Here is a 23781-nt window from a genome sequence, read left to right on the forward strand (position 1 = left end):
CTGAGCTGAAGGCAAATACTTAATGACTGAGCCACCCAGACACCCTCTCTTGTTACTTCTTCATCCATATTATCACCTTCTGAAGAATCAGCTATAATTCGGCCCACGTCTGAGGGTTCAACAACCTCTAGCAATCATAGTACCACGGAGTCCCAGGGTAGGAGATTCCAGACAGTTTGCTTTCCTTCTCTTTCAAGGCAGCCTGCCCTCTATCCTGTGGACTTTGATTGTCAAAAATTCTGACTGGATCTAAATTTGTACTCCTGAGCCAACTCTTCCCTTCCATCCTCCCTCATCCCCATACACAGGTGTGAGTTCTACTCCAAGCCACACTTCTGAGTAGGCTACTCTTGCCACAAGTCCTAGAGCTGTGAGCCAGGGACCCCTGGTAGGAGCAGATCCCCACCTAACGAAGATTTCCCACTGGGGCCTGACCCTTCAGGCGAATCTGAACACCCCCTTCTCTGGCCCAGCCTCAGCGTGGCGCTGTCTCCCTTCTTTCTCACCAGTGCTTTGTCCTAATGTCCTGATTGCCCTCTGGGAGGCCTCCCTCCCTGGCCATGCCTGGAGGGAGGGTAAGGAGCAGTTACCTTCCAAGCACCTTCCTACCTTCCACAGTGGGGGCTGAGGTTTCAATTCGGGCCTTACTTTTGTCATCTGTGAAATGGGGGGTGGGACTAGAAAAACTCCAAGACATTCCGTCCTCTTAGTGAAGGTTCACAAATAGCCTCCCGAGGTGAGGTGCGTAGAGCAGGGAAGGAATCGGGTCCCCACGTCACAGGGCAGGAAGGGGCAGAGCCAGGATTCCAGACCAGCTTAGTTGAATTCCAACGCTCCCATGAGTCCAAGAGAGACACCCACAAAACAGAGGAAAGGCAGGAGAGTTAAGCCTCTGGCTGAAGGGAAGCAGCCTTCATTCATTCATTTAGCCATCTATTTGTTCTTTCCATTTGTTTTTAGACTGACATATTCCAGATATGCACAATGGTCTCAAGAATAACATAACAAACCCCATTATCCATCATTCAGCTTCAGAAAGAAAATATCACAGATATCATTGGAGCTCTCTGCGTACCCTGTTTATTTATTTGAGAAAGGGAGAATGAGCTGGGAGAGGGACAGAGGGAGAGGGAGAAGCAAGCTCCCCACTGAGCAGGGAGCCCAGCGAGGATGCAGGGCTCAGTCCTAGGACTCCCAGATCATGACCTGAGCCAAAGGCAGATGCTTAACCCACTGAGCCACCAGGCGCCCCCCTATTCTCAGACTTAACCCTCTCCATGGTAGTCACTCCTCTGATGTCAATGTGTTGAAAACTTTGCACTAGTGGCCTTCTGTGTATGCTTAGTGACTGGCTTTCTGATTCCACATCATGTGTGTGTCTGGGTTAACATAGGCAGCCATAGCTTTACTCATTTTCACTGCTATGTGGTATTCCATTGTACACTACAACCTATTTATCTGTTCTCCTGATCATGAACATTTAGGTAGTGTCACACATTTTATTTATTATAATGAAGAGTGCTGCTGTGAGCGTCCTTGCGCATGTCTCCCAGTGACATGCATGTGAGCATTTCTCCGGAGTCTGTGGGGTCTCTGGGTGTGTGTTCATCTTCATTCACCCTTACAGATGTTGATAAGTTGCTTAGGACAAATGTTTACTGAGTGCTTAGGAGCCATCTTCCTTAAAGTGACAAGAAAGGGGGGAGGGGATGGCAGGAAGAGGGCAAGTGCAGTTAGAACTCAGGGAGATGTGAGTAGCCAATTACCAAGAATTTGGGAAGAACTCTATGGGAGGAGCTTTCGGGTGGTTTATGGATTCCTCCTACCTTGGTAGACATGGTGGGTGGGAGAGGGGGGAGAACACTTCCTCCTAGCCAGGTTTTTATGGGTGCGATCATGAGATGTGGGTACTGGCAGTCAACAAGGCCTGGTGTTGGCCCTGGTTCCACTTCACACTCACTGCATGACTTTGGCTGGGTGCCTTCCCCTCTTGAGGCCTCAGTTTCTCAGTTTATGAGATGGGGAGGCAAGATGATGCCCCAATCCTTATCATCTACAGTCAAAAGATTCAGGTTGGAAGAAGCAATGTATCCCATTACCCCTAGAGCCTTGATTTGTTCCTTTTCAATACAGGCTTGTTGATCCCCACTGGGCAGGCCTCCAAAGGCTGCCAGGAGTGTGCTAGAAGGGTTATCCTTTTGAGCTGCTGGTCTCCTTTAGGTACAGTCCTGTCGGAAGGTGGAGGGATGACAGAGACAGCTCCCTGAGTCCCCTCCTGACTTCTAGCTTGGGCTTCTCTCCTCCTTCCATTTCTGCTGGTCCTCTTTTCCAGACCCTACTCCTACTCCACGTCAACCATCTCCACACACAAGGTATAAATATAAAAAATAAATAAACTCACAGTGAGCCCTAGAACTGGAGCAAATTGCTGGCAAGCCCTGGCCACTCACTCATTAGCATGCATAGTGGACATGCAACTGGGCATATCAGAGAGAAACACATTTTACTGCAGGATTGAGCTATCCGCATGGGCTGGGCTGGGGAGGGATGCAGAGGGAGGGAGAACCAAAGGTGGTGCTTTAGCCAGACCCAGGGAGACCAAGAGCTCCCTGGCCCCATGGAGGGAGGCCCCAGGCCTCCTCACTTAGGCTGCTGTTTCCCATCTATGTTCCCCAAACCCGGGTAGGGGGTTCCCCTCAGTAAGCTAGAACCTGGGTACCAAGTGAGGAGGATGGAGAAGGTAGGGGAAGCAGAGCCATAGGGATGAGCATCATAGAGGCTCAGGCTCCCGAGTTGGCCGGGTGACCTTGGGCAAGTTCATTCATCATTCCAAGCCTTCATTTCTCCATCTGTAAAAACAGAAGAAGGACAGCAACTGTCTTGTACCGTTGTGATGGCCCAATGAGGCAAATAGCATGCCTAGCAAGGATAAGCACACAGTAGGAACATAAAAGACAGACATGAGCCCTATTTCTCCTCTTCTGTGGATCCAACAGGCTCCCACGGCCCCAGTGTATGGCTTACATACCAGGAAAAGTAAGGAGCAAGAGGATCACCTGTGTGAAATCTATAACGAAAGAAGAAGAAAAGTGAAAACAGTTGGAACGTGCTTTGCAGTCAGCATGATTTCCTTTAGGCTCCTCAGTCATCCTTTGCAGATGAGGTCACTGAGGCACTGAGGGGGTGACCGACTTGCCCAAAGTCACACAGCTAAGTGGCAGCAGACCTGGTGTTGAAGCCCAGGTGATTTGACTCCAGGTAGGATTGCCACATAAAATACAGGACACCTGAGTTCCGTTTTAAATTTTAGACCAAGAACAAACACTGTTTTAGTACAGACTGATCCTGAAAAGGACATACATAGGCTAAAAAGTATTCATTGATTGTCTGAAATTCAAGCCTCACTGGGCATCCTGGTTTTTGTTTGTTTGTTTGTTTTTTGTTTTTGTTTTTGTTTTGCTAGATCCAGCAACCCCAACTCCAGAGGCTGCATTTCTAACAGCACTTTCAAACACTTCCCCCTACTCCAATGGCCTCGAAGGAAGAGGTTGAGGTTGAGGATCCCCCTGCCCCCTGCCCAAACTTTCTCTTCCCCACTTACAATTCCACACCTGTAATTGCACTTCTGGATGCTCCTCAGGAGTTACTTTTAATGGAGGGAGGGTTGCATCTCAGACCTAGTTGAGGTCCTGAGCAGCCACGGGGACCCTGAAAAGGGAGGGTCAGAGGAACAGGTTGTCCCCCTGTCCCAGAGGCCTGAGTCCTAAGTGCAAGGAGGGGAATGGTGGGAAGTGTGTGCTTACTCTGGAGGACTCAAACCTGGGTTCGAATCCTGGAGCTGTAATTTATGTATTGAACTCACTTCAGGAATTCCATAGACTGGATGGGTTAAACAACAAACACTTATTTTTTAAAAGATTTTATTTATTTATAACAGAGAGGCATCGAGAGAGGAAACAAAAGAGAGGGAACAAAAGCGCAGGGGAGCTGGAGAGGGAGAAGCAGGCTCCCTGCTAAGCAGGGAACCTGATGCAGGGCTCAATCCCAGGACTCTAGGATCATGACCTGAGCCAAAGGCAGATGCTTCATAACTGAGCCACCCAGGTGCCCCGAACAACAAATATTTATGTTCCCCAGTTCTGAGAGTTGGAAAATCCAAGGTCAAGGCACCAGCAGATTCCATCTGTGGTGAGAGTCCTCGTTCTGGATAATAGATGGCCATCCTCTTGCTGCATGCCTCACGTGGTGGGGGTGGTGGGGGAAGGTGTTGACCAAGCAAGAGTGCAGAGGGAACAGGCTCTCTGTTCTCTACTCATTAGGGCACCAATGCCATCATGAAGATTCTAACCTCATGACATCTTCTAACCTTAATTACCCACCAAAGGGCTTGCCTCCTAATACCATCCCATTAGGGGTTAGGGTTTCAACATATGAATTCTTGGGGCAGGGTGGGGGATGCAAACATTTGGCTCACCGTAAACTCTAGGCAAACTACTTCACCTCTCTCTGCAACTAAAAAATAACAATAAGATCACAAAGTTATTTTGGAGAGCAAAGGAGCTAAGGTGTAGAATATTAGAAGCACTCAGGAATTGGGACCTGTGTTTACCAAGCACCCTCAGGTTTCTCCCTCCTCCCACCTACCTCTATCAAGGGTCCTCTCCCGTCTGCACCACCAGCTTGCAATTTCTCTGGTTTCTCTCCAGGTGGGGTGGGGGAGAGAGAGAGAGAGATTGGAGGCAGCTGAAGAGGGTCCAGCCTCTGGGGTCACTTCCTGTGCAGCTGCCATGCTTGGCATGCAGGAACACCTGCTCCCATTCTCCTCCCCGCCCCCATCTTGTAGCCGAGGCTCCTGAATAATTCAGAATACCTCTTTGACTGGATGGGCACTCTGGACGAGTGGTGTGGCATCTCGCCTAAACTCTGCTATAGCCACATGGGAAATCAGCCTGGGGAAGGCAGAATGGTACAGGGTAGAGAATAAGGTAGGGATGCCCAAGGGTGGAAGGAAGGAAGGATCAAGGAGTACAGCTTCATGGAAAACTTAGGGTGCCTATCTCCCTAAATGCTGATCTCCAACTTGGGAAACTAATGCAGACTTGGGAAAAGCTCAGAGCCTGTTTCTTTAGCCACTTTCCTTCCCTGTCTCTCCACCAATGAAATGCACATTAAGTCCCTATATCATAGGGTTGGTGTAAGCAGAAAAGGAAGCTGATGGATGAGAAAGCATTTTTTCCTTTTTTTTTTTTTAAGATTTTATTTATTTGTCAGAGAGAAAAACAGAGAGAGAGAGAGCGCATCCGCATGAACAGGGGGAGTGGCAGGCAGCGGGAGAGGGAGAAGCAGTCTCCCCACCAAGCAGGGAGCCCGACTTGGAACTCGATCCCAGGACCCTGGGATCATTCCCCGAGCCAAAGGCAGACGCTTAACTGACTGAGCCATCTAGGCATTCCAAAAAGATTTTTGTTTGTTTGTTTTCCCAAACTAACCGTGCCTCACAATTAAGTCTCATTATTGCATCTGGGCCTCTGTTTTGCCAATCTGGAAAATGGATTTGAGAATGCCTGTCTTCTGGGGTTGTGTTGAGGATTAAGCAAGATGTCCTCTGGGTTTCTCAAGCTGTTCCCTTGCAAAGGAGATCACCTTCCCACCCTCAGGCCCCCTTGCCTGCCCAATTCCTGCTCTTTCATCAGGATGGTTCCAAAGGTTCCCTCTTCCAAGAAACCTCCCCACTTCCTCCCTGCCCCTTCAAGAGTGGCTTGGGCACCCAGTCCCCTGGATTCTTGGAGCTCCGGTCCTGGCTCTGACTCCCTTACCATCCTGGCCTGTTTCAGGGTCTGCCTCTCCACTAGGCAGCGAGCTCATGCTCTTGTTCCTCATTTCCCTCTGACCAGCATGGGACCTGGCAGTGAGTTTTTCCTCAGTAAATGTTTGCAGAATGAGTGAAAGTACCCGTAAACACTGACATATTGTCCAGATATAAGGGGTTATTAGAGGGGCAACACTTTGAAACCCAAGATTTTTCCTATCATCATTGACATCATTGTGGAGCTGGATTTTTTTTTTTTTTTTTTTTTTTTTACACAACCCTGGGACCTCTCTTCATCTTAAGACTTTGGGACTTTTGTGCCCTGGGACCTGGGCAGTGGGGCTCAGGATGACACTGGGGCTGGCAGGGTGGGTGGGGAATACCTAGTGGATTCCAGGGCCAGCTGGGGCAGTCTCTGCGCTTGCTCCAACCTGTCTCATGGGCCTCTGGCCTGTTGTTCTGCCCCGCAGAGCCCACTGCGTTCAGTCGCAGACACCTCATTATTGCAGCGATGCAGCCAAGCTGGAGGCAGTTCAGAGAAGAGCAGGGAGAGCGATGTGGGGTGGAGAGGGCCTGGCGCTGGTGCTGGTGGCAGGGGGTGGGGGGGTTGGGAGGGGAAGGGCCCAGTCCCTGGCGAGGCTGAGGCGCTTGGCTCAGTGGGGCCCAGCAGGGAACCTGAGAAGCAAAGCATCTGTGTGCCAGGGTCTGGAGAAGCGCCTCCCCAGCAAGAGAAGGAATGAGCTAGAATGGAGGGGCACTTGGAACGAAGGGGACTCCTCCCCACCATGGGCTGGGGACCCAGGCACGAGGCAGCACAGGACCCTCGCCATCACATTTTCAAGCCATCACATTTTCAAGCCTTCAAATATCACCGCACCTGTTGCCAGGACTGTTGTGCCTGAGGAGACAGCACTTCCTTGTAATGGGAAGCCAAGAGAAGAGGCTGGCAAATAGGAGGCAGTCCCTCCCCCCGCTCTCCTCCCCCATCTTACTGATGGTGACCGTAGCCTAGGGAGGCAAAGGGACTCGGCCAAAATTACACACGCAATTTACATTAGCTATGAGTCAGCGGTGCAGTCTGGACTGGAACCCAGGACCTCCGGACTCAAAGTTGTATCCTCTTTACACTGTACGTTTCTCTTCCCAGGAACTGAGTGAGCCATGGCCCAGACTGTACCCCACCATCAGCCCAGGGACACGCACCCCTTCTCCTGCAGTAACCCCTCCCCAACACACGCGTTTGCCTTCAGATAGGGTGTTAGTTTGACTTTCCAAAATACCTTCCCAAAGGGTGATGCATGAGACGCAGGTCAAGCCTAAGACTCCCCACTCGTGGTCGACACTCTGTCCTCTAAGCCTTTGTTCTTGCTGTCCCCCACCACCTGGAACTCTCTGCCCCCTGAATATGACCTTCTTCTCATCACAAGGGCATCAATCAGTTCCAATGTCGCTCTTCTCAGAAGCTTTCCCTCACTACCCAGTCCACTCTAGCCCATCACACCGTTTCATGCTCCTCATAGCACCAAGCTGTGAGCTTGTTTGCTTGTTGTCTCCCCACCCCCAGAATCAAAGCTCATGAAAGGCAAGACCACATCTGGATGGTTTTCTCCTGTAACCCCTGCATTTTAGGTAGTGCCTGGGATGTGTTCTTTTACTCATGGGCTCACCCCCCCACATACATACATTTAAAAGAATGAATGAAGGGGCGCCTGGGTGGCTCAGTGGGTTAAAGCCTCTGCCTTCGGCTCAGATCATGATCCCAGCGTCCTGGGATGGAGCCCCACATGGGACTCTCTGCTCAGCAGGGAGCCTGCTTCCTCCTCTCTCTCTCTCTGCCTGCCTCTCTGCCTACTTGTGATCTCTGTCTGTTAAATAAATAAATAAAATCTTTAAAAAAAAAGAATGAATGAATGAACAACCAAACCTAGAGCAACAGGTGCCTTCCGGAAAAGATGTCCAGCGTGGGCAGAAAGAATACAAATTCAGGGATGGCTGGGTGGCTCAGTCGTTAAGCTTCTGCCCTGGGCTCAGGTCATAATCCCAGGGTCCTAGGATCTAGTCCTGCATCCAGCTCCCGGCTCAGCAGGGAGCCTGTTTCTCCCTCTCTCCCCTGCTCATGTTCTCTCTCTCTCTTACTATCTCTCTCACACACATGCATGAATAAATAAAAAAATATTTTAAAAAAAGTTTGCTCTGCCTATGAAACATAGGACACTTTCCCCAGCTTGGCTGAGGACAAAGAAGTTTGCTGGCTATAGCCCTTTCATTGGAGTAGCATTCTGTTGCTTTTGCTGTGCTCCTTAATCCTGCCACAGCCCTCCTTGCCCACGGAAGCAGTTAGGGTGAGCGAAAGGAGCCTGATTTGGCAGATGAAAACAAATGAGAGATAGAGAGTAGTGCTAGCGGTCAATGTTTACCAAGTACTTTTCATTGACTCTTCACAAGGACCTTGGAGTCCCAGCCTCTTTTGACAGATGAGAAAAAGGAGACTCAAGAGGTTAAGTGAGATTTTCCAAGGTCACACAGCTAGGTCATGGGAGAGCTGGAGTTGAAACACAGATCTTTCTCTCTACCAACTCATGTTTTCCATAATACCATGCCGCCCCCAGGGGAAGCAGTGGGAGGTTAGGAAATGAAGCCCCCGGATACAGAAAAGTCATTTGCACTGAGGAGCTGCTAATTAAGCTGCAACGCATAAAGGAAACAATGTGGGCTTTAAAATCAGACACACTGAGCTTAAACTCGCAGAGTTGCTGTGCCACCTTGGGCAAGTTGCTTCCCCTCTCTGAACCTCATTTTCTCATGTCTGAAGCAGAATGAAGACCGGCGTCTACTTTGTGTGTTTGGTTTTTTTTAATGGATTCAGGAGCATCCTGTATAGTGCCTAGCACACAGCAGATGTCCAATCAGTGGGGGTTTTTGTTTATAGACATTCATTGAGTTATGTCTACCATAAGTGTACAGGCAGAGGCCAGTGGTAATGTTGCCAGCCTTGGTTACCCGCATGCTTGGACAAGGTTAAGGGCTGGGGCTGGGCCTGGGGCTGGGGCTGGATGAGCGTCCCAGCTGGTGTGGTGGACCTGTCAGCCTCAGGTCCTAGACTTCTTTGTCCTCAGGAGACTTCTCGGACGAGGACAGCAGCAACAGCAATGCTCTGCCAGTCCAATTGTTACCTTGGGACCCAGGAGAAAAGGGGGGAGCCAGAGCCTGGGGGTCCGAGTCCAGCTTCTCTCCCTGTGGCTCTCGTCCCACCTTCCCTTCCTATGGGCAGTAGAAAACAACAGCTCTCCTCCTCCAAGCCTCTCTGCCCCTCCCCCGACCTAAGGATCCCCAGCGAGGGCCCAGGGCTGGTTAATGGGGTGGAGCTAGCTTTAATCTGCTCTATAATGTTTTCTGGATCCTCATTAGAAACCATAATGTCCTATTAATATGCTGATGAGATTCCATTTGGGGCTAAGGAAGGAAAAGTAGCTCAGAAGATGGGGGGTGGGATGGGGTGCTGGGCTTCACCTCGGGGGTCCCAGGAGAAAGAAGCAGAGTGGAGCTCATGGTGTCTCCTCCCCAGTCCTTGGCAAAGTCAGGAAGACTCAGTCCCAGGCCTCATTATTCTTTCCACCCAGGTGACCAGGGATCTGAGTCAGCTGCCACCTGGACTAACAGACACGCGTGCGCTCGCACACACACACACACACACACACACACACACACACACGCACGTCTCCACCCTATAGCTGAATACCACCTCAGGGCCCCACCTCGGAGACCAAGGTTAGTCACCAAAACCCACACTCATTTCTCATTCATTCCTACTACTGCCATCTACACCGAACCCACTGGGGCCCAGCACCAAGTTAGGTTCCCAGCTCTACAGACTTCAGTGAGAGCCAACATGGAACTTCTGGGCAATGGAGAGAAGCAACGTATGCACAGTGACCCATGTGGGGTTGGACATCAATAAATTGTGTTGTCCTTGTGCTGTTCCTAGTCTGGTGGGTCAGATGGGCTTTTTCCCCGGCCTTAATTCACCCTATTTCAGCTGCCCCAATTCTGTCTTTGGAATCAGACAGAACTGGTTTCTCACCCAGTTTCACCGTTTAACTCCAAGGATTTCTTTGAGCCTCAGGTTCTCTGTGTCTAAGCTGGGACTGTGGATCCCTGCCTGAGTAGGCTCAAAAGAGATAGTGGCCATTGAAGTACCTATCACAATGCTGGTCACTTAATAAGGATTTCTCTTGCTACATCCATAGAACCCAGGTATGAGGCTAGTTTGGCTTGGCCCTAAGGGTGCATGGGTACAAAAGGAGGAGAATGGCCAGGAGAACTGACATGGAGGCCAAGGATGGCCAAACACCAAAGCAAACTTAGGCATGAGGCAGGCAGTGGACTCAGACAGTAGTGCCGATCGGACTCTAACCAAAAAGCCCTGATATAAAGTCTCGCGGACTGCAAAGACCTGGTCATTCTCAGCAAGACTCAGGGATGTTTCCTAAAGAATTCAAGCCTAGGGGCACCTGGGTGGCTCAGTGGGTTAAAGCCTCTGCCCTCGGCTCAGGTCATGATCCCGGGGTCCTGGGATCGAGCTCCGCATCAGATCGAGCCCCACATCAGGCTCTCTGCTCAGTGGAGAGCCTGCTTCCCTCTCTCTCTCTGCCTCTCTCTCTGACTACTTGTGATCTCTGTCTGTCAAATAAAAAAAAAATTAAAAAAAAAAAAGAATTCAAGCCTACGTGGAGGAACATGAAGAGGGAGACTGGCTGGGAAGTGATCCCTTTGGGTGGTGATGGGGACGCAGGGATTGGGAGAATGCTGACAGCGCTCTAATTAGCGAGCAGTAAGTAGGTGGTAGTCTGAGGGCCAAGGGTCAAAGAGATTTCAAAAAGTCCTGTCCCTCTCTGGGACCAAGTCCTGCCTGAAGAGTTTTCTGGTGCCTGCTCTTTCTCTGGATGGACCTGGCTGGATCTTCCCTGGTTGGGGTTTGGAACATGGCAGGGTTTGAGACCGGAGTTGGGGAAAGCAAGGAATCACAACCTGTTTGATGTGAAATATCCCTGAGTTTCAGGCTGCTGGATGCCAGAGCAAGGAAGGACAAGGATGGAGGCAAGGACGAAGGGAGACCTGAACACTAGGCAGCTTTGGGAGGGCTCTAGGAAGATATGGAAAGCCTCAAGGGCCATCTCAAGCCAGTCCTCAGGGTTCTCCAAAGCTCAGCTGGTCTCTAGGAAGCTGCTCAGATCAGGAAGCCGTCAGTCTAAAAACATTAAGCACTTCCTAAGCACCAGACACCAGCGCTGGAAAAAGAGAGGGGATTTCCACAGGCCTTGTCTTCTGGCAAGTCGCTATCTCTAAGCCAAAGTCGTAGGGCACAGACAAGGTGAGGGCCAGGGCCAGGGCCAGGGATAGAGCTCTATCCCCCTCTGCCACTGCTCTTCATAATACAGCCTTCTGCCTCTCTGAGCCTCAGCTTCTCCATCTGTACAATGGAGAAGGTGGGGGAAGCAGATGCTTTCTGATGTTCTGTGAGTCTGAGTTGGGGAAGATGTTTGGTGGTCATGACAAGGGTCGGTTATGACCAGGAGTGAGCAGAACCCAGGTTTTCAAAGCAGACAGGGCTAGGAGGCTCTTTCTGATCCTAGGATGTGCCTGCTGCCCCTCAGGCTCCCTGGCCCTCTCACATCTCCCAGGGAGGCCCTTTGGACTCCAAGGGGCTGAGACCATCTGTGAAACCCCTGTCTCACATCCCATTCCACAGAGTGTGGGCTGCCCAGACATCTGCTTGCCCACCAGCATTCCTGCCCAAAGCATTCAGGTATGGCCACAGAGGAGCAGCCATGGAGAACTGACGTGGCTGTTTTGCTCAGAGGCCACAGACCCTTTCTGCTGACTATAGGAGGCTAATTAGTAAAGTACAAAATGCTTCCTGCCCTGAGCTCTCGCCTACCACTGTCTGTGTCTGCTCAAAGCTTAATGGTCATTTGAGCTGTCTCTGGGGAAGGACGATGGGGCTTCCATGGCCTGTCTGGCTCCAGAATGCAGCCTGGGTCCTGAAGGAAGCCAGGGGACTAGAAGCAAGGTGCCTGTGGCTGCTGGGGAAGCCCAAGATGGCAGGAGGACAACTCTTGGGGCCAAAGGAACTGATGTTCCCCAGAATCTCCTCTGCACCCCTGCAAGGTCCCAGCTGTGTCTAAACTGGTAGCGAGCAGAGTAGTTGGCCAGGCACGAACCTTGAAGGGCTCCTCTTCGTTTAGGAAGCTGCCGGGGCCTGCACTCCTGACTGGGTCCTGTGTTCTTTCTTGCAGGTAGGATGTGATTACAAGGCCTTCATCCCAAACTTTCTAGGCTGGTCTGGAAAACCGGTTTGTCTGCATGGGTGCTATGGGGGAAAATGCTCAGCTGAAAAGGAGAGGAGCTGGATTGTGGTTACTGATGCTTTGCTTTGTGGTTTCTCCAACCGTGTGCCTCAGTTTCCTCATCTGTCAAATGAGTATTGCTGGCCACCTTACTAAGTCAGCTGACACAGCCAGGAACAGTGTCCTCAGAGAGCTCAGATAGGTGTGTGTGTGTGGGGGGGGGTATGGTGTGGAAGGGCAGTGGGGAGGGAAGCTGAGTCTGGAAAGATGAAGTCACCTCCTTAACGGGATCTCTGCTGATGCCCCTCTCCAACCTCAATTTGAAACCCAGCCCTGACCATTATTAGCTGTGTGGCTTCAGGGAAGTCTCACAACCCTTCTGCATGTCGGTAAGCCAGGCAGTAGATGAACCTTACTTACTCTTAAGATCATGGGTATAGGGGTGCCTGGGTGGCTTGGTCGATTAAGCGGCTGCCTTTGGCTCAGGTCACGATCTTAGGGTCCTAGGATCGAGCCCCGTGTTGGGCTCCCTGCTTGGCGGAAATCCTGCTTCTCCCTCTGCCTGCCACTCTGACTACTTGTGCTCTCTCTGTCAAATAAATAAACAATCAAAAAAAAGATCATGGGTATAAATGAGGTAAACTTTGTAAAACCCCTAGCAGGGCTCAGACGGAGTTCTGGCGAGGGAGAGGAAGGATGGGAGCACTGTCATGCGCAGGAAATGCCTGAAGGAGTCCTCAAGCACAGCTACCACAGGCTGCCTGTCCCAGACTCTACTCCTCCCCCCATGAATAATGAACTGGTATTGATCCCCTGGTTGGGAAATTCCCTGTGACCTGTGATAAAAATATACCCAGTCTGTGAGTCTGGAGACCAAGATAGGTTTTCAGCAGCCAGAGCTGAGCTCATGTGCATTCCCCACCCCCAGCCAGCTGCATCAAGACGGAGAGCTCAGTTCGACAGGGCATCAAGGACCAAGCTCTAACCAGGGCCCACTGTCCCCTCCACTCCATGGCCAGGGACACAGGGATCGTCTATGGCAGGAGACCCCATAGCCAGGCCCCAGGAAGAGGACATAGAACACAGATCTGGGTTTAAACCCTACCTCCACCACTTCCTGCAAGTGGTTCAGTTTCACCCACTATAGAGTGACGGTAAAATGGAGATGGAAACTCCTTCCTCACAGAATGTCTTAGATTCAAAGCAAGTTCAAGTATATCAAGTGCTCAGCACAGTGCCTGACAAAAGGAGGCACTCAACAATGGCAACTCAGGCCTTTCAATTCTCTGTCCTGTCCCTTGACCTTGTGAAACTCAGGACTGCTTCAGAGAGGAATGAACTTGAGTGACTCATTTTTAAAAAATAATATCTTTATGGAGATATAATTCATTAAGCATCAAATTCAATCTTTTAAAATGCACAAGTCAGGGGTGCCTGGATGGCTCAGTCGGTTAAGCATCTCTTTGTTTCTGCTCAGGTCATGATCTCATGGCTCCTGGGATGGAGTTCCACGCTTAGTGGGGAGTCTGCTTGAGAGTCTTTCCCTTTGTTCCTCCTCCCACTCTCTTTCTCTCTCTCAAATAAGTAAATAAATCTTAAAAAAATAAAGTGCACAAGTCAGTGGATTTTAGTATATTCAGAGTTGAACATTATCTACTTTAAGATCATTTTCATCAACCCCAAAAGAAACCCTATACACATTAGTGGTAACTCCCAGGTCCCACCTTCCCCACCCTGTGCCTCTGACAACCACCACTTTCCTTTCTTTCTCTATGGTCTTGCCTTTTCTGGAATTTAATATGAATGGATTCATGTCATATATGGCATTTTGTATCTGGTTTCTTCCACTTAAACACTTCTTGCACTTAACATTTTTAAGCTTCATCATTTTGTAGCATGTACCAGTGCTTTTTTCCTTTTTGTGGCTAAGTAATGTTCCATCCTAGGGATAAACCACATTTTGTTTATCCACTCATCACTTGATGGACATTTGTTTTTTTCCCACTTTTTGGCTATTATTAATGAAGCTGCTATGAACCTTCATGTACATGTTTTTCTGTGGACACATGTTTTCATTATTCTTAAGTATATACACAAGAATGGAATTGTTAAATCATATAGTAACTCTATATTTAATTTTTTGAAGAGCTGCCAGATTATTTTCAAAAGCAGCTACACCATTTTACATTTCCATCAGCAGTGTTGGATGATTCCAATTTCTCCACATCCTTGTCAACACTTGTTGTTAGCTGCCTTTTTGATTATAGCCATCCTACTGTGTGTGAACTGGTACCTCACTGTGGTTTTAATGTACATTCCTCTGATGGCTAATTATGTTGAGCACATTTTCGTGTGTTCTTGGCCAGTTGTATATCTTCCTTAGGGAAATATCTATTCAGATCCCTTCCAAATTTTTTTAATTGAATTGTGTTTTTATTGTTGAATTGTAAGAGTTCTTTATTCTGAATGTAAGTCCTTGATCAAATATATGGTTGGCAAACATTTTCTCCCATCTTGTAATGGGATTTTTTCATTTCATTTTCTTTTTTTTTTAAGATTTTATTTATTTATTTGACAGACAAAGATCACAAGTAGGCAGAGAGGCAGGCAGAGAGAGAGAGGAGGAACCAGGCTCCCTGACAAGCAGAGAGCCCGATGTGGGGCTCGATCCCAGGACCCTGAGATCATGACCTGAGCCGAAGGCAGAGGCTTTAACCTACTGAGCCACCCAGATGACTCATCAATTTCTTGATTGATCATTTTCTTGATGGTGTCATTTGAAGCACAAACGTTTCCAATTTTGATGAGGTCCAATTTCTCTATTCTTTTTTGGTTTTTTGTCACCTGTATTTTTGGTGTCTCATCTAAGCATAAGAATCTAAATTTTTTTTTAAAAGATTTTATTTATTTATTTGACAGAGAGAGATCACAAGTAGGCAGAGAGGCAGGCAGAGAGAGAGAGGAGGAAGCAGGCTCCCCGCTGAGCAGAGAGCCCGATGCGGGACTCGATCCCAGGACCCTGAGATCATGACCTGAGCGGAAGGCAGAGGCTTAAACCACTGAGCCACCCAGGCTCCCAAGAACCTAAATTTTTTTACGATTTTATTTATTTTAGAAAGAGAGAATGCACAAGCAGTGGGGAGGAGCAGAGGGAGAAGCAGACTCCCCACTGAACAGGGAGACTGACCTGAGTCAGTCTGAGATCATGACCTGAGCCGAAGGCAGTGGCTTAACAGACCCAGCTACCCATGCACCCCAAGAACCTAATCTAAACTCACCATTTTCTCTAAGTTTTATACTTTTAGCTCCTACATTGAATACATTTTGTATTAATTTTTGAATATGGTGTGAAGTAGGGGTCCAACTTCATAATTTTGCCTGCAGACATCCAATTTTCCCACCATTTGTTGAAAAGTTACTACTCTCCCTATATATAGAATATATATATATTTATATTATATTTATATATATAAAGTTACTACTCTCTCTATATATAGAAATTATCTCTCTCTCTCTATATATATAAGAATTTTTAATTTTATTTATTATATATTTTATATATATATACATATAAAATTTCTTCTCTAATTGCCATAGCTAGAACCTCCAATACAATGTTTAATAGGACTAGTGAAAGCATACATCCTTATCTTGTTCCTGACACAGAGCTCCATGACCTGAACTGAAGGCAGATGCTTGAAGAACTGAGCCACCCAAGCATCCCTCTTTGTTTTTTTTTTAATTATTAGTTCAATATCTTTACTTGTTATAGTCTGTTTGAACATTTTTATTTTTATTGCATTAGTTTCGGTGGTTTCTCTCTTTCTGGAAATTTGTTTATTTCATCAGTTTATTTTACTTATTTGCATACAATTTTTCATAGTATTTAAAGTCCTTTTTATTTCTGTCCCACTTTCATTTCTCATTTTAGCTATTTAAGTCTATTCTCTTTCTTGACCAGCCTATTTAATGATTTTTCAATTCTGTTATTTTTTTTGGGGGGGGGAGCAAATAATTTTTAATTTTTTTTAAACAATTACACCAAAGAATCATGCAATGCTGCAAGCATTGGATGCAATCCTGGGCCACAAGTCTGCACACTCCTTTGCCACTGGTCCTGTGATAGCAGACCCTTTCATTTCACCTTTATTGTTTACTATGACCCCCGCATTATCTTCAAAATAGAGAAACACATCATCTTTTCTCCGGTATGACTTTCGTTGTCAAATTACCACTGCTGGATGTACCTTCTTTCTGAGCTCTGGTTTGCCTTTCTTCACTGTGGCCATCACCATGTCACCCACACCCGCAGCAGGAAGTCTGTTCAATCGTCCCTTGATCCCCTTCACAGAGATGATATATAGATTTTTGGCTCCTGTGTTGTCAGCACAGTTGATCACGGCGCCCACCGGAAGACCCTGGGAAATCCGGAATTTAGCACCGGAGGACCCACCACGTCCTCGCTTCGACATCTTGAATGCCGGAAAGTCAATTCTGTTATTTTTAAGGAACCAAGTATTGATTTTGTTGATTTTCTCTATTGTTTTTCTATTACTTCTTTGGTTATTTTGTGCTCTAATCTTTACTATTTCCCTTCTCCTGCTGGAGGATTAATCTGCTCTCCTTTTTCTAGTTTTAAAAAACTTAAAAGATGGAAGGTGAGGTTATTTTTTGAAATCTTTCTTCTTTTTAAAATACGGGCATTTACAGCTATGAAATATCCTTCTGGGTATTGCTTTAGTGGTAGCCCATAAGTTTTGATATGTTGTGTTTCTGTTTTCATTCATCTCAATGTATTTTCTTTTTCCTATTGTTATTCCTTCTTTAACCCATTATTTAGAAGTGCATTGTTCTATTTCCACATATTTGCAAATTTCCCAAATGTTCTTGTGTTATGGACTTTTAATTTATTTTCATTTTGAGTGGAGGACACACTTTGTATTATTTTAATCCTTTTAAATTTACTGAGGCTTGCTTTATGACCTAACATGTAGTCCACCCCGGATAATGTCCCATGTGCATTTAAGAAGAATATGTATTCAGCTGTTGCTGAGTAGAGTGTTCTAGTGTTTGTTAGGTTGGTTGTTAGTGTTGTTCAAGTCTTTCTCTTTGTTGATCTTCTGCCTAGTTTTTCTATCCATTAATGAAAGCAGGGTATTGAAGCCTTCAACAATTATTGTTGAATTTCTTGTTTCTTCCCTCAGTCTTTCAGTGTTTATTTCATGTAATTTGGAGCTCTTTTGTTAGGTACATATAAATTTATATATTTTATATCTCTCTATTGAATTAAACCTTTCAGCCTTGTAAAACATTTTCTCTAGCAACAATTTTTGTTTTTTTTAATTTTTAATTTTTTATTTTTTTATAAACATATAATGTATTTTTATCCCCAGGGGTACAAGTCTGTGAATCGCCAGGTTTATACACTTCACAGCACTCACCATAGCACATACCCTCCCCAATGTCCATAACCCCACTCCCCCTCTCCCAACCGCCCCCCACCCCAGCAGCCCTCAGTTTGTTTTGTGAGATTAAGAGTCACTTATGGTTTGTCTCCCTCCCAATCCCATCTTGTTTCATTTATTCTTCTCCTATCCCCCTAACCCCCCATGTTGCATCTCCACTTCCTCACATCAGGGAGATCATATGATAGTTGTCTTTCTCTGATTGACTTACTTCGCTAAGCATGATACCCTCTAGTTCAATCCACGTCGTCGCAAATGGCAAGATTTCATTTCTTTTGATGGCTGCATAGTATTCCATTGTGTGTGTGTGTGTGGACACACACACACACACACACACACCACATCTTTGTTATCCATCATATGTTGATGGACATCTAGGTACTTTCCATAGTTCAGCTATTGTAGACATTGCTGCTATAAACATTTGGGTGCACATGCCCCTTCGGATCACTACATTTGTATCTTTAGGGTAAATACCCAGTAGTGCAATTGCTGGGTCATAGGGTAGCTCTATTTTCAACTTTCTGAGGAACCTCCATGCTGTTTTCCAGAGTGGCTGCACCAGCTTGCATTCAGTGTAGGAGGGTTACCTTTTTTCTGCATCCTCTCCAACATCTGTCATTTCCTGACTTGTTAATTTTAGCCATTCTGACTGGTGTGAGGTGGTATCTCATCATGGTTTTGATTTGTATTTCCCTGATGCTGAGAGATGTGGAGCACTTTTTCATGTGTCTGTTGGCCATCTGGATGTCTTCTTTGCAGAAATGTCTATTCATGGGGCGCCTGGGTGGCTCAGTGGGTTAGGCCGCTGCCTTCGGCTCAGGTCATGATCTCGGGGTCCTGGGATCGAGTCCCACGTCAGGCTCTCTGCTCGGCAGGGAGCCTGCCTCTCTCTCTCTGCCTGCCTCTCTATCTACTTGTGATCTCTCTCTATCAAATAAATAAATAAATAATCTTTAAAAAAAAAAAAAAGAAATGTCTATTCATGTCCTCTGCCCATTTCTTGATTGGATTATTTGTTCTTTGGGTGTTGAGTTTGCTAAGTTCCTTATAGATTTTGGATACTAGCCCTTTATCTGATATGTCATTTGCAAATATCTTCTCCCATTCTGTCAGTTGTCTTTTGGTTTTGTTAACTGTTTCCTTTGCTGTGCAAAAGCTTTTGATTTTGTTTTAAAGTCTATTTTGTTGGTATTAGTATAGCTACTCCAACTCTCTTTTGGTTACTGTTTACATATGTTTTTCCATCTTTTTATTCCTAACCAATTTGTGCTTTAAATCTAATATAGGTCCCTTATGGGGAATGTATAGTTGATCATAGATTTAAAATATATTCTACATTCTGATTGGGTGTTTAATTCATTTATATTTAATGCAATTACTAAGATTGGAATTATACCTGCGATTTTGCTATTAGTTCTCTATATGTCTTATGTCTTTTTTGTTTCTTAATTCTTCCATTATTGCCTTTTTTGTGTTAATTTGATATCTTAGTGTAATGTTTTAATTGCCTTGTCATTTATTTTACCACATATTTTTGACTTTTTTGTTTTGTTTTGGTCTTTTTTAGTGGCTTTCCCAGATATTACAATTAAAACCTTAATTTAAGGCCATCAATCTGAATTAATACTATCTTAATATCAAAGGTATGAAAACATTTTGCTCCCATAAAACTTAATTCCTTCCTTTCTCATTTATGCTGTTACTGCCATACATATTTCATCTTTATACATACAAGCCCATTAACACAAAAATTGCTTTATATCATTTTCTCTTAAGTCAGAAGAAAAGCATTACAGACAAAATTACAGTTGTACTGTCTTTTATATACTTACGTAGTTACCTCTACCAGTACTGTTTTGTTTTGTTTTGTTTTGTTTTTCCTGCTGATTCATGTTACCATCTAGAGTCCTTTCATTTCAGTTTGAAGAAATCCCTTTGGTATTTCTTGTAGGGCAGGTCTGGTGATGAAATGTCAATAGGTTAGGCTAGCAATGAAATATCTGTTTTTGTTTTTTAATTCTTTGAATACCTAAATTTCTCATTCATTTTTGAAGGATGATAGTTTTGCTGGACAGAGAATTCTTGCATGACAGTCTTTTTCTTTTAGTGCTTTGCTTATGCTGTGCTTGCATCTTTTGGCCTCTGTGGTTTCTGATAAGAAGTTAGGTTCTTTCCATCTCATTAATCTTATTGCTGATCATGTACATGTGATTTTTCTTTTACTGCTTTCAAACTTCTCTGTCTTTCTTTTAATCAATTGATTATAACATATCTATGTGGGGATCTCATTGTATTTCTCTTATTTGAAGTTCATTAAGCTACTTGCATATGTAGATTGGTGGTGTTGGGATTTTAAAATCAGATTTAGAAATTTTGAGTCTTTTTTTTTCTCCAAGTATTCTTTCTGCCCTTTTGTCTCTCTTTTTCTTCTGGAACTGCCATTATGCATGTGTTGGTACACCTGATCCTGTCCCATTTGTCTCTGAGGCTCTGTTCATTTTGCTTCATTGTTTTTCCTTTTTACTCTTCAGACTGGAAAATCTCAGTTCAAGTTAGTTTGTTAATTCTTCTGACAGTTCAAATCTGCTATTGAGCCTTACTAGTGAATTTCTCATTTTAATTACTCTACTTTTCAATTTCATAATTTCTACTTGGTTCTTTTGTGTTTATGTCTGTGTAGTAAGTTATATATAACATAAATTTAGCATTTTAACTGTTTTGGGGGTGGTAAGTATAAATTTACTGTACACAATTTTAAATTAAAAATTGTTTTTATTGTGGTGAAACATATAGAACATAAAATTTACCATTTTAGGGGTTCTTGGGTAGCTCAGTCAGTAGAACATCTGACTCTTGATCTCAGGGTCAGCAGTTGAAACCCTAGGGTGGGCATGGAATCTACTTAAAAAAATAAGATTAAGGGGGAGGAGTCAAGATGGCAAAGAAGTAGCAGGCTGAAACTACATCAGGTAGCAGGAGATCAGCTCGATAGCTTATCTAAACATTGCAAACACCCACAAATCCAACGGGAGATTGAAGAGAAGAAGAACAGCAACTCTAGAAACAGAAAATCAACCACTTTCTGAAAGGTAGGACTGGCAGAGAAGTGAATCTAAAACGACGGGAAGATAGACCGTGGGGGGAGGGGCCGGCTCCCGGCAAGCGGCGGAGGAACGGAGCACAAAATCAGGACTTTTAAAAGTCTGTTCCACTAAGGGACATTGCTCCAGAGGCTAACCCAGGGTGAAGCCCACGCGGGGTCAGCGTGGCCGCAGGTCCCGCAGGGTCATAGAAGGATCGGGGGTGTCAGAGTGTCGCAGAGCTCGCAGGTATTAGAACGGGGAAGCTGGCTACAGAGACAGAGCCGAGGACTGAGCTCTCAGCTCGGGGTTACCTTGAACTGGTCGCGGGCTGGGTGAGCTCGGAGCGCGGCTAGAGGCTGGGGATACGGGAGTGATTGGGTGCTGTCCTCTGGGGGCGCACTGAGGAGTGGGGCCCCAGGCTCACGGCTCCTCCGGGCCGGAGACTAGGAGGCCGCCATTTTCATTCCCGTCCTCCGGAAATCTACGGAAAACGTTCAGGGAACAGAAGCTCCCAAAAGCGAACCCGAGCCGATTACTTAGTCCGGCCGCCGGTAAGGGCGGTGCAATCCTGCCTCGGGCAAAACACTTGAGAGTCACTACAACAGGCCCCTCCCCCAGAAGATCAACAAAATATCCAGCCAGGACGAAGTTCATCTATCAAGGAAAGTAGGTTCAACTCCTAAGAAAGCAGCGCAATTCCAGAGGAGGAGAAAGCAAAGCACGGAACTCATGGCTTTCTCCCCATGATTCTTTAGTCTTGTGGCTACTTCAATTTTTCTTTTTTCTTTTTTCTTTTTTCAATTTTTTTCTTTTTTCTTCTTCTGCTAAATTTTTTAAAACTTTTACCCTTTTCTTTTTTAACGTTTTTTGACTAGTTTATCTAAATATATACATATTTTTTTATTTTTTATATTTTTTTATTTGTTTTATTTTTAAAATTTTTTTTTCTTTTTTTTTTCCAGAACCTGTTTTTATCCCCTTTCTCCCCCCCACAATTTGGGGTCTCTTCTGATTTGGTTACAGCGCATTTTTCCGGGGTCTTTGCCACCCTTTTAGTAGTTTATTTGCTCCTTCGTATCCTCTTATCTGGACAAAATGACAAGGCGGAAAAAATCACCACAAACAAAAGAATAAGAGACAGTACCGAAGGCTAGGGACCTAATCAACACAGACATTGGTAATATGTCAGATCAAGAGTTCAGAATGACGATTCTGAACATTCTAGCCGGGCTCAAAAAAGGCATGGAAGATATTAGAGAAACCCTCTCTGGAGATATTAAAGCCCTTTCTGGAGAAATTAAAGAACTAAAATCTAACCAAGTTGAAATCAAAAAAGCTATTAATGAGGTGCAATCAAAAATGGAGGCTCTCACTGCTAGGATCAATGAGGCAGAAGAACAAATTAGTGATATAGAAGACCAAATGACAGAGAATAAAGAAGCCGAACAAAAGAGGGACAAACAGCTACTGGACCATGAGGGGAGAATTCGAGAGATAAGTGACACCATAAGACGAAACAACATTAGAATAATTGGGATTCCAGAAGAAGAAGAAACAGAGAGGGGAGCAGAAGGTCTATTGGAGAGAATTATTGGAGAGAATTTCCCTAATATGGCAAAGGGAACAAGCATCAAAATCCAGGAGATGCAGAGAACCCCCCTCAAAGTCAACAAGAATAAGTCCACACCCTGTCACCTAATAGTAAAATTTACAAGTCTTAGTGACAAAGAGAAAATCCTGAAAGCAGCCCGGGAAAAGAAGTCTGTAACATACAATGGTAAAAATATTAGATTGGCAGCAGACTTATCCACAGAGACCTGGCAGGCCAGGAAGAGCTGGCATGATATATTCAGAGCACTAAACGAGAAAAACATGCAGCCAAGAATACTCTATCCAGCTAGGCTATCATTGAAAATAGAAGGAGAGAGAAAAAGCTTCCAGGACAAACAAAAACTGAAAGAATTTGGAAACACCAAACCAGCTGTATAGGAAATACTGAAAGGGGTCCTCTAAGCAAAGAGAGAGCCTAAAAGTAGTAGATCAGAAAGGAAAAGAGACAATATACAGTAACAGCCACCTTACAGACTAATAATGGCACTAAATTCATATCTCTCAATAGTTACCCTGAATGTTAATGGGCTAAATGCCCCAATCAAAAGACACAGGGTATCAGAAAGGATAAAAAAACAAAACCCATCAGTATGTTGCCTACAAGAAACTCATTTTAGACGCGAGGACACCTCCAGATTTAAAGTGAGGGGGTGGAAAACAATTTACCATGCTAATGGGCATCAGAAGAAAGCTGGGGTGGCAATCCTTATATCAGATCAATTAGATTTTAAGCCAAAGACTATAATAAGAGATGAGGAAGGACACTATATCTTACTCAAAGGGTCTGTCCAACAAGAAGATCTAACAATTTTCAATATCTATGCCCCTAACGTGGGAGCAGCCAACTATATCAACCAATTAATAACAAAATCAAAGAAACACATCAATAATAATACAATAATAGTAGGGGACTTGAACACTCCCCTCACTGAAATGGACAGATCATCCAAGCAAAAGATCAACAAGGAAGTAAAGGCCTTAAATGACACACTGGACCAGATGGACATCACAGATATATTCAGAACATTTCGTCCCAAAGCAAGAGAATACACATTCTTCTCTAGTGCACATGGAACCTTCTCCAGAATAGATCACATCCTGGGTCACATATCAGGTCTCAACCAGTATCAAAAGATTGGGATCATTCCCTGCATATTTTCAGACCACAATGCTCTGAAGCTAGAACTCAATCACAAGAGGAAAGCTGGAAAGAACCCAAATACATGGAGACTAAACAGCATCCTTCTAAAGAATGAATGAGTCAACCAGGAAATTAAAGAAGAACTGAAAAAATTCATGGAAACAAATGATAATGAAAACACAACAGTTCAAAATCTGTGGGACACAGCAAAGGCAGTCCTGAGAGGAAAATATATAGCGGTACAAGCCTTTCTCAAGAAACAAGAAAGGTCTCAAGTACACAACCTAACCCTACACGTAAAGGAGCTGGAGAAAGAACAAGA

The 23781-nt window shown here is 45.3% G+C and overlaps 1 pseudogene; it reads right to left on the reverse strand.

Moving 5' to 3' along the window:
- Positions 1-16159: 16159 nt before the first annotated feature.
- On the reverse strand, positions 16160-16638 carry LOC123935112 (annotated as a pseudogene).
- Between the last annotated feature and the right edge of the window lie 7143 nt (positions 16639-23781).

The sequence above is a fragment of the Meles meles genome, chromosome X (genome assembly GCF_922984935.1).
Source record: "Meles meles chromosome X, mMelMel3.1 paternal haplotype, whole genome shotgun sequence".
In the NCBI taxonomy this organism is placed as follows: Eukaryota; Metazoa; Chordata; class Mammalia; order Carnivora; family Mustelidae; genus Meles; species Meles meles.